This window comes from Mustela nivalis, assembly GCF_964662115.1.
Source record: "Mustela nivalis genome assembly, chromosome: 9".
NCBI lineage: Eukaryota > Metazoa > Chordata > Mammalia > Carnivora > Mustelidae > Mustela > Mustela nivalis.
Window position 1 is genome coordinate 59,909,104 of NC_139028.1, and position 11,105 is coordinate 59,920,208.

Below are 11,105 nucleotides of genomic sequence, written 5' to 3' on the forward strand. Positions count from 1 at the left end.
AAGTACAACTTAAGGATAACTCCAAGTTTCCCTCTTGAGCTCAGTTTCCTATTTCCTTAGCCCACCCCCGGGGCCTGAAACCTATCATAGAACGGCTTAAGCGTCAGGGACTCCTGGTCCCCATCAGTTCCCCCTGTAACACCCCTATCCTCCCAGTACGTAAGCCCTCAGGGGCTTATCGACTGGTACAAGACCTTAGGCTTATCTACGAGGCTGTGGTTCCCCCTCCATCCAGTCATTCCTAACCCCTACACCCTATTGTCTTGCGTTCCCCCAAACATCTCTCACTTTACAGTACTGGACCTGAAGGACGCCTTTTTCACCGTCCCCTTGCACCCTGATTTCTATTTTCTTTTTGCCTTTACCTGGGAGGATCCCAACATGCATGCTTCTGGACAACTAACTTGGACTGTCCTACCCCAGGGGTTCAGGGACGGCCCCCACATTTTCGGCCAGGCCTTGACTACAGACTTACAGCAGGGCGTCCTTAAGGCCAGTACTCTACTACAATATGTGGATGACCTCCTCCTCTGTAGCCCCTCCCTCTCGGTCTCCCAAGATGACCCCTACTTAACTTCCTGGGGGCCAGGGGATATCGAGTCATCCCCTCTAAGGCCCAATTGTGTGCCCCTTTGGCTACCTATCTGGGTGTACTTCTGACTCCCACTTCTAAGTCTCTTACCGGGGACCGCATATGACTCCTCCAAGAACTCCAACCTCTCCAAACGGCGGATGAAATACTCTCTTTTCTTGCATTGGTTGGGTTCTTCAGACATTGGGTTCCAAATTTCTCTATCCTGGCCTGTCCTCTACCAGGCGGCTAAAGAGACCCCCCCCAGGGCCCCCTAACTGATCCCACTTCGATCCGCCACTCATTCTCTAAACTAAGTGACTGCCTTACCACTGGGCCAGTCTTAGCCCTACCTGATCTCTCTAAACCATTCCATCTCTACACTGATGAGCGCTCCGGCTCAGCCACTGGCCTCCTAACACAACTGGTGGGGCCTACGCATAGGGCTATAGCCTACCTGTCCGAGCAACTGGATGTCACCGCCCAGGGATGGCAGCCCTGCCTCAGGGCCCTTACAAAGGAGACCCGCAAACTGATCTTAGGGCAGCCCATTACGGTCTACTTTCCCCACCAACTCACGGACCTTCTTAGCCACCGATCCCTGGCCCATCTGACTCCTTCTCATCTCCAGCTATTCCATCTGCTAATCCTAGAAAACCCACATATCTCTCTCTCTACCTCCCCCCGCTTAAACCCCGCAACTTTAATGCCTATACCCTCGCCCACCCCGGAACCCATTCATTCCTGTCTACAACTTATAGAGGACCTCACTCATCTCCATCCCGGTCTCTCTGATCAACCACTATCCAATCCTGACCGCATACTCTTCGTGGCAGTGAGGCCAAAGACACACTACTTACGCTGTGGTCACCATGGATGTGGTATTAAAGATGGCTCCCCTCCCAATCAGAACCACTCCCCAGAAGGCTGAACTCGTAGCTCTCACCAGGGCATTACACTTGTCGAAGGGACAACGAGTCACCATTTACACTGACTCAAAATATGCCTACCTCATAACTCACACTCCTCTTTGGTAAGAACGGGGGTTCCTAACGACCAAGGGCACCCCTATAGCTAATGGACATTTCATCGCCAAGTTGCTTGAGGCCCTTAGTCTGCCCGCTGAGGTAGCAGTTGTTCACTGTCGAGGCCACCAAATGGCCAAGGATCTGGTCTCCCTAGGTAACAACAGGGCAGACTCAGTGGCCAGACAAACGGCCCTAAATACCTCTGCGTCTCCTATCCTCTTTCTTAACACCCCTCACCAGCCTTCCTACTCTACAAAGGAAACACAGCCCTCCAGGCACGGGGAGGAAAGATTGGAGATAAGGGGTGGATCTACATTCAGGACAGGATTGCCCTGCCAGGCAATCTGGCGCACACCTTAATTACTGACATCCATCTATCCCTCCATTTTGGCCCAAAGGCTCTCCACCAATTTCTTCAGCCATTGTTCTATCATCCTTCCTTATCTAAGGTAATCAAAGTTGTCCACAGGGCTTGTAAAGCCTGCTCGGCTGGGAGTGAATTCACAAGGAGATATCAGCAGACCTGGGCCTAACCATCAGCTCCGAGGTCATCAGCCGGGGGAAGACTGGCAACTGGACTTCACTCACATGCCTCGCCATAAAACCTTTCTCTACCTATTAACCTTGGTTGATGCATTCACAGGCTGGATCGAGGCATACTCCACGGCCCAGGAAACAGCGGATGTGGTGGCTACAATACTCATCAAGCACATCATCCCGAGGTTCAGATTACCCCGGACCCTCCAGTCTGACAACGGACCACCTTCATCTCCAGTGTAACCCAACAGGTATCTGAGAGCCTCAACATAACCTGCAAACTTCACATCCCATACCACCCACAGTCATCAGGTAAGGTAGAAAAGGCCAACGGGCTGCTCAAAGTCCAACTCACCAAACACCCTAGAGACCTGCCTTTCCTGGCCCACACTTCTGCCCCTGGCTCTCACCAGACTCCGGACTACACCCAGCAGGCCTTCAGGCTTAAGCCCATTTTAATTACTTTACGGCCTCCGAGCTCTCTTAAGGGCCCACGCCAACACTGTCATCCCAGCCCCAAGCAACCATGCTTCCGAAGGGGGTCTACAAGATCTATATCCTGGGGACCAGGTCCTCCTCAAAAGCTTGTGGCCAGGCTCCTTACAAACCCAGTGGACCGGGCCTCATACGGTCGTCCTTACCGCCCCATCTGCTGCGAAACTGTTGGGGCACTCTGCATGGGTACATATCAACAATCTCAAACGGGCACCCACAGAGACTGATTGGACTTCCCAGATGGCAGGCCCCACCAAACTTCGCTTGGTTAGGGCTCCTTCTCATATTCCTTCTAATCCAGACAAACCAGGCAGACCCATGTGAGTCTAGCTGCATGAGGGGTTCAGGTACCTTTCGCTATTTCTCAGCCTTTACTTATATGCCTGCAACCTGCTACCGGGGAAAGAAACCAACAACCTGTACATATGACCAGAAAACCTATTGGGTTTCTGACCTCGTGACAGCCAAACGCGGTATTGCCCCCTGCAACATCTACCCCAGGTCTGGAAAAGTTTGCTGGACCTATCTGGGTCATGTTGGTCTCTCTGACGGGGGAGGGGTCCAGGACCAGGCTAGCCACAAACGCATTAAAACAGCGGTCATCGACCTGACTAAACGACTCCAAGCCCCAGTGACCCGGTCTATAAGGGCATCAATCTCGGTAGCATCCAAAAATTCCCTACCACTGAACAACTGACAGTGGCCCTCCTGAATTCTAGTTACAACCTATGTAGAATGTGTCGAAGAATGGTGACAGTGACTGCTGGATCTGTTTCTCTTTTTCAACACATTCCAACATTGTAGGGGTACCCCTCCCTATTGACTGGCCACTCCCTAACTCTACAACCACAAATAATACGGTTCTTATTGGCCCTATCGGGGGGAAACATACCTATTATTAATGTGTACTCCCCCCTTACCATGGCAGCTGCCAGCATCACTAACTCCTCCCTCCCTTAGTGTACTCCCTCGGGAATATTTCTCTTGTGCCCTCAAGGAACATATCGCTGCCTGACCACTAATGACTCCCTAGGCTGTATATTCATTCTACTATCTCCTTCTACCACCATCTACTCTGAATCCCAGTTGCAATCCATCCTATTCCCCCAACACCGTGGAGGAAGGGCTGCCTTCCTTCCATTCATAATAGGGGCAGGAGTAGCCACAGGGGTGGCAACCGGAACAGTGGGGACAGGAACTTCCATAGACTTTTATTACAAACTCTCCCAAGCCCTGAATGATGACATGGAACGGATTGCTGACTCCCTCACAGCCCTACAGATACAAGTTACCAGCCTGGCGGCCTTAGCTCTGCAGAACCAACAGGCCTTAGACCTTCTCACTGCCAAAAAGGGGGGGACCTGCCTATACTTAAATGAAGAATGTTGTTAATTTGTTAACCAATCAGGTATAGTTACCTCTGAAAGACCCTTCCCCCAGTTGTTAACTAATTAACCGCTCTTTTGCCTTTCTGTAACCGCTTGGCTTTTAGGGTGTGACACTTGTCTCCTGTTTGAACAAGATACCTTCTGCTAATGGCCGAGGCATGGTCACGTAGGCAGGGGGCCCATGGTCATGTAGGCAGGGGGCCGCCTAGTCACATAGGCAGGATGCGTCTCTGCTGAGTAATAAGGTCCAACTCCCCCTCCTCACTCCCCCTTCCCGCCTTTTTCTTCACTCGCGCGGGGGTCCTCCAAAGCCAATCCACTAACACCAAGTATGCCTTTTTCAAATGTTCAAATTGCCAGCCAATCAGCTCCGCCCCACCCAAAACTTGTTTGTACCTGTCTATAAAAATCCTGCACTACCCCAGCCTGGTGTGCTCAGTTAGCAGGAGCTACTGACCACCCGCCGGCGCCCGCGCTACAATAAAGAACCTCTTGCTGTTTGTATCCTGTGGCAGTGTTGAATTCTTGGGTAAGGGGATCCGCGGGTCTTTCACCTCCAGGATCAAAGAACTCAGGGATCGGATTCAAGCACGGTGGCGAGACACGTCTTTCTGGGGCCTGGACCCCTACACCTGGGTAACCTGGCTGCTCCCTCTGGAGGGACCTGTATGCATAATCCTCCTTCTAATCTCAGTTGCTCCCTGTCTTTTCCGATGCTTGCAGGGTCGCCTACAAGAACTTGCCCGAGTGTCCGTCAATCAACTCCTCCTTCAGCCCTACTCTAGCCTGCCCACTTCCGACTACCCCTATGACGACGCCCCCCCATCAGCAGGAAGTAGCCAGAACTGAGTCAACGCCCCTGGCACCATTATATAAAGCAAAAGGTCGGAATGTTGGGCTGGCAGGAAGAAAGGGCTACTTAAGATGGCAAAAGTTCCCGCCACAAAACCTGAGCTCAGACAGGAGAACAAAGACCCAAGCAGGAATCTGAACACCACCCCCTCCAACAACCCCCCACCCCCGTTCTAGGCTCCCGTGGACCAATGGGACCCTGACAAGCAGGAATTTGAGACACACCCCCGCTCAGGGCTCCAGTGGACCAATGGGACCCCGAGGAGCAGGCAAAATATCTAAATAAAGGAAACTTGCCAAAAGACCCCTGAACTCCCCTGGAGACCCCTTAAAAGCACCTTTCTCCCTGCCTTGGGTACGACTCCGCCACTCTGCTTTCCAGAGTTGCGGAACCTTGCCCGAGGGTGCCCTCCTGGGTCAGTTTTCCTGGCTCCCCTTCTCCTGAGCCCTGAAACTGCGCTGGAGAGTGCCTTTAATAAATCTTGCCTTGTGCCTACCTCGCCTGGTGTGTTTATCTCGCCCGGAAAAACTTTACATATCATAACAGTTGTGGGTTGTATGCCCCACCTCATCGATTTGTTTTAAAAAGCATGAAACACTAGCACAGAGAGCCGCTCATAAAAAGCGTTCAGTAAGTGCTAGCTGTAAATCTGATGATGCCAGAGTCCGTGGCTTTTGACACCGCAGCCCACTCCCCAGCAGCTCACCTATCTGGGGCTGCCCATTGTGGAGAGGCTGGGAGAGAATGTCCGGGATTCCTCAGACCTTGCAGCCAACCTGCTTTTGTGCTAATGCCAAAGGTGTCAGGTTTTAGTGTTGGGGTGTGGGGAGGGCTTAATGCCTCAGTCCTCTTCCACCTCTGTTTTGCCTCCACCAGACTGTGTTGACCAAGAGTTCACATTTCTTAGGGCTGGGGAGAAGGGGGAGAGAACAAAAATGAGGGGAATCATTAGCCCAAGTTTCAAGCGATAGAGCATTTGGCAGGTGTTCTTGTTGATTCTCTTCAGCTTTCCTCCCCAATCTTAATTGTCCTTTTATAACTAATGAAAGTTCTCTTAATAACTCCACATTTTTTGTGGTGCCAATAGACATTCTCTGAATTAGAAAATAAATACTTGTACAAAACTCACAAACTATGTACAGAAATGAAGCCCTTTCCTCTTTCCTGTATTGGTGCCTGACCAAAAGTTTACAGTAAATTAAAACTACGTTTTAGTCACTGCTGTCTAAAGAGGCTGCTTTTAAATCAATTCTGTGGGTGTAACCCTTTCATTTTTCCCCTTTGCTAAAAGTCACTTGAGAATGTGAATATATTTTATTTACTGCTCTGCTGAGAATTCGCTTTAACTAACGAGCTATATAGAAAACAGTCTTTTGAACTTTGATTAGAAATTTTATTTTATTTTACTTTTTTTAGAGCATGATTAGAGATTTTAATATATATTGTCATTAAAAAGACTTTGGACTTTTTTCCCATTAGAGAACAAGAGCTGAACACACCAGGTTAATTACCTTTAATTAATATGTCACATCACATAAATCAATCTCTATTTTCAGAAACAAGAAATCACTAATTAATCTCTTAATTCCTTCAGCAAAAATGTTTGTTGATATGGATGACAGAGCTGCATTTTGCAAACCCAGATCTCAAAATTCCAGTTCTCAAGACCAGTGTCTTCATGAGAAAGAAAGACTCTTAGGTTGAGAAGATAAGAGTCTGGCTTCCCCTGCAACTTTGGTCCAATTTTAACCACTTTGCTTCTAGGCATTACAGAGGTATTCTGGCCAGGGGAAAAAAAAAAAACAACCAAACTTATTTTAGAGTGACCAAATAATTACTAAGGGAAAATTCTTTACAGAGGAAATTCAGTTGATAAAGGCAGAATGATGGATTTAGAAAATCACTAATTTGCAACCCCTAATGAAATTTAATAAATAATTAATGGATATAAAAATGTGGAAGACTGATGGTAAATTTATAAGCCTACTGATCAACCAATTTTAGCATCACCCAAAGTGGAGCAGCTAGCTATACATTATATGCCTCAAGTACAGAGCAACACTCACACAGTATTTTGCCTAAGGGGGGAAAAAAAAAGAAGCTAAATCTAATAATTTATTTTTTTAAAAAATATTTTATTTGAGAGAGAGCATGAGTGGGGGAGGGGGCAGAGGGAGAATCAGACTCCCCACTGAGCAGGGAGTCATACATGGGGTTGGATCCCAGGAATCTGGAATCATGGCCTGTGCCAAAGGCAGATGCTAAAGCAACTAAGCCACCCAAGTACCCCTCTAATCAAACATTTAAACGTTAACTCTTAGTTTATAGGAAATGCAGGGAATAGAGGAACAAGTTAAATGACACCATATAAAAGCAACCAGCCATATTCAGAATGTGGGACATTCTACAGAACAAATGACTTGGCTTTCCAACAAATCAATGACTGCCAACTAGGAGGGCCTAGGAGGTAGGACACTCAGTAGCCATGAGCACACCTAGTGTCCAGATCTTGGTTTCTTTTTTGTTTGTTTTTAATTCAGTCTTTTCAGTGTTCCAAGATTCATTGTTTATGCACCACACTCAGTACTCCATGCAATAGTTGCCCTCCTTAATACCTACCGCCAGGCTCACCCAACCCCCACTCCTCTCCCTTCCAAAACCCTCAGTTTGTTTCTTAGAGTCCACAGTCTCTTATGCTTCGTCCCCCCCTCTGATTTCCCCTAATTCACTTTTCTTTTCCTTCTCCTAATGTCCTCCATGTTATTCCTAAAGCTCCATAAGTAAGTGAAACCATATGATAACTGACTTTCTCTGCTTGAATTATTTCACTCAGCATATTCTCCTCCAGTCCTGTCCATGTTGATACAAAAATTGGGTATTCATCCTTTCTGATGGAGGCATAATACTCCATTGTATATATGGACCATGTCTTCTTTATCCATTCATCTGTTGAAGAGCATCTTGGCTCTTTCCACAGTTTGGTGATTGTGGCCATTGCTGCTATGAACATTGGGGTACATATGGCCCTTCTTTTCACTATGTCTGTGTCTTTGGGACAAACTCCCAGTAGTGCAATTGCAAGGTCATAGGGTAGCTCTATTTTTAATTTCTTAAGGAATCTCCACACTGTTTTCCAAAGTGGCTGCACCAACTTGCATTCCCACTACTAGTGTAAGAGGATTCCCCTTTATCCCCATCCTATCCAACACTTGTTTCCTGTCTTATTAATTTTGGCCATTCTAACTGGTGTAAGGTGGTATCTCAATGTGGATTTTTTTTTTTTTAAGATTTTATTTATTTATTTGACAGATGGAGATCACAAGTAGGCAGAGAGGCAGGCAGAGAGAGAGGAGGAAGCAAGCTCCCTGCCGAGCAGACAGCTCGATGCGGGGCTTGATCCCAGGACCTGAGATCATGACCCGAGCTGAAGGCAGAGGCTTAACCCACTGAGCCACTCAGGCGTCCCTCAATGTGGTTTTGATTTGAATCTCTCTGATGGCTAATGATGATGAACATTTTTCCATGTGTCTGTTAGCTGTTTGTATGTCTTCTTTGGACAAGTATCTGCTCATGTCTTCTGCCCATTTTTTGACATGATGATCTGTTTTTTGGATATTGAGTTTGAGGAGTTCTTTATAGATCTTGGATATCAACCCTTTGTAGTGTCATTTGCAAATATCTTCTCCCATTCTGTGGGTTACCTCTTTGTTTTGTTGACTGTTATCTTTACTGTGCAGAAGCTTTTTATCTTGATGAAGTCCCAAAAGTTCATTTTTACTTTTGTTTCCTTTGCCTTTGGAGACATGTCTTGAAAGAAGTTGCTGTGGCTGATGTTGAAGAGGTTACTGCCTATGTTCTCCTCTAGGATTTTGATAGATTCCTGCCTCACATTGAGGTCTTTTATCCATTTGGAGTTTATCTTTGTGTATGGTGTAAGAGAATGGTCGAGTTTCATTCTTCTAACATAGCTGTCCAATTTTCCTAGCACCTTTAAGATCTTGGTTTCTAATTACATTCTTTAATAAAAGGAACCAGGGCTCCTTGGAGAAAAGGCTGATCAAGGATTTAAATATCCTCAAAGCCATACTTCTATACATAGATAATTGAATAAGGAGGCTGAGCACAGCTCTTTGTTAAGTGTGGACTATGCATATTGATCTCTTTCAAAGAAAGAGTGTGGTAGTGGGAAGATGAGAAAGAGAAATTTTGCAGTGGAGAATCCTGACAAACACTACTTTAGCTAGATGATCAAAGTTAATAACAGCAGTGATGTCATGTTGACAGTGTGTATACCCTCAATAGGGTGTAATGTTAATGGCACTTCTGTGGTTTCTCCTTTCCAAAACACATAGCCCCAATATAATCATGAGAAAAACATCAGAGAAATCCCAACTTAAGGACATTCTACAAAATGTTGTTACTGATACTCCTCAAAACTGCCAAAGTCAGGGGCGCCTGGGTGGCTCAGTGGGTTAAGCCGCTGCCTTTGGCTCAGGTCATGATCTCAGGGTCCAGGGATCGAGTCCCACATCGGGCTCTCTGCTCAGCAGGGGGCCTGCTTCCCTTCCTCTCTCTGTGATCTCTTCCCTTCCTCTCTCCTACTATGATCTCTCTCTGTCAAATAAATAAATAAAATCTTAAAAAAAAAAAAACCTGCCAAAGTCATAAAAGAGAAGTCTGAGACACTTATAGCCAAGAGGAGCCCAAGGAGATATGATGACTAAATGTAATGTAGTGTTTTGTGGTACCTGGCTGGCTCAGTTGGAGAAGCATGTGACTCTTGATCTAGGGGTTGTAAATTAAGAGATTACTTAAATAAGTGCACTTAAAAAATAATAAATGTAGTGTATTAGATGGGATCTTTGGACGGCTAGAGGACCTTAGATAAAAAATTAGGGAAATATGAATAAAATAGTAACATACTAATATTGGTGCATTAATTATGACATGTTTCATAGTAATGTAAGATGTTAATAGGGAAAACTGTGGGTCATGTAGGATCTCTCTGAACTATGTTTGCAACTTTTCAGTAAATCTATAACTTAAAAAAAAATTTTTATTTGTTTATTTGAGAAAGAGCATGAGAGTAGTGGGAAGGGACAGAGGCAGAGGAAGAAGCAGACTTCCTGCTGAGCAGGAAGCCCAGTATAGGGCTCCGTCCCAGGACCCTGGGATCATGACCTGAGCCAAGGGCAGACGCTTAATTGACTGAGCCTGCCAGGTCCTCCTATATTTGGATATTAATCTATAAGTAAAATAAAAAATTTACTAAAAATAATATCACATACATAGGATAGGTGTTGCTGTTATTTTTTAATTTAATTTAATTTTTTTTTACTTAAATTGAAACACCAGTAAACACCAGATTTCAATAAAGCCTGAGTTGGCACTGGTGATTCTAGCAATGATAATGATGTAGGAAAGACATTAGGGTTCAAAGCCAAGGGCTAAGAAAGAATTCTTGAGACGTCTTTGGTGCAAAACGGTGATTTTATTAAAGCATGGGGATAGGACCCATGGGCAGAAAGAGCAGCACCGGGGTCATGAGGAGTAGCCTATTATATATATACTTTCAAATTGGGAGGGGGTTAGGGATAGTGTAGGTCTCCAAGGAATTTTGGAAGCAAGGTTTCCAGAACCTTGAGGGGGCTAGCTATTGTTGGGAAAAGGTCATTTATGACTGTCTAATAAAACATTAGTCATAAGACCCTTCAGATGTATATCAGTGGGCCATATGCCTGCGGGATGATTACCAACACTTACCTTTGTGGGGGTGAGTTAGACAGAAAGGAAATTTCCAAAGGAATTTTTATATGTTAAAGTAGATTTACAGGATCCTGGGCGGGGGTGGTGGGGAAAGGTTAGGCTAGGATTATCTTTTGCCCTTAACAAAGTATTAAGATCGAGGCATTTGAGTCCCTAGAGGAATGTCACTCTGCCTGTTTCAAGGACTTGTCAATGGGCTGTAGGTAATAAGGAAATTTAATAATTTTTCTTCTGCCTTTGTTTCCCACATCAACAAGAACTGGTGAAAACCATCAGCACAGGACTTCTATAGCAGTGGGGTAGGCACCTGTGGGCACCAGCAACTGCTGAGGGTTTGGGGCAGCTATCAGAAGCTTTTCTAAGGCTTCTGGAATATAAGGCATAGTGCAGAGAACCATAGGGGAAGGGAGAGAAAACTGAATGGGAAGAAATCAGAGAGGGAGACAAACCATGAGAGATTCTGAACT

General features: G+C 45.9%; 1 long non-coding RNA gene across 1 annotated transcript in view; it reads left to right on the plus strand.

Annotated features, from left to right (window-relative positions):
- The window catches only part of LOC309873618, a 15,825-nt gene extending 10,458 nt beyond the window's left edge, over positions 1 to 5,367 (plus strand). Inside the window, exon 3 of the long non-coding RNA XR_014316426.1 lies at positions 2,243 to 5,367. This is a non-coding gene — a long non-coding RNA (uncharacterized lncRNA). The remainder of the gene's footprint in view (positions 1 to 2,242) is intronic.
- Positions 5,368 to 11,105: the final 5,738 nt, after the last annotated feature.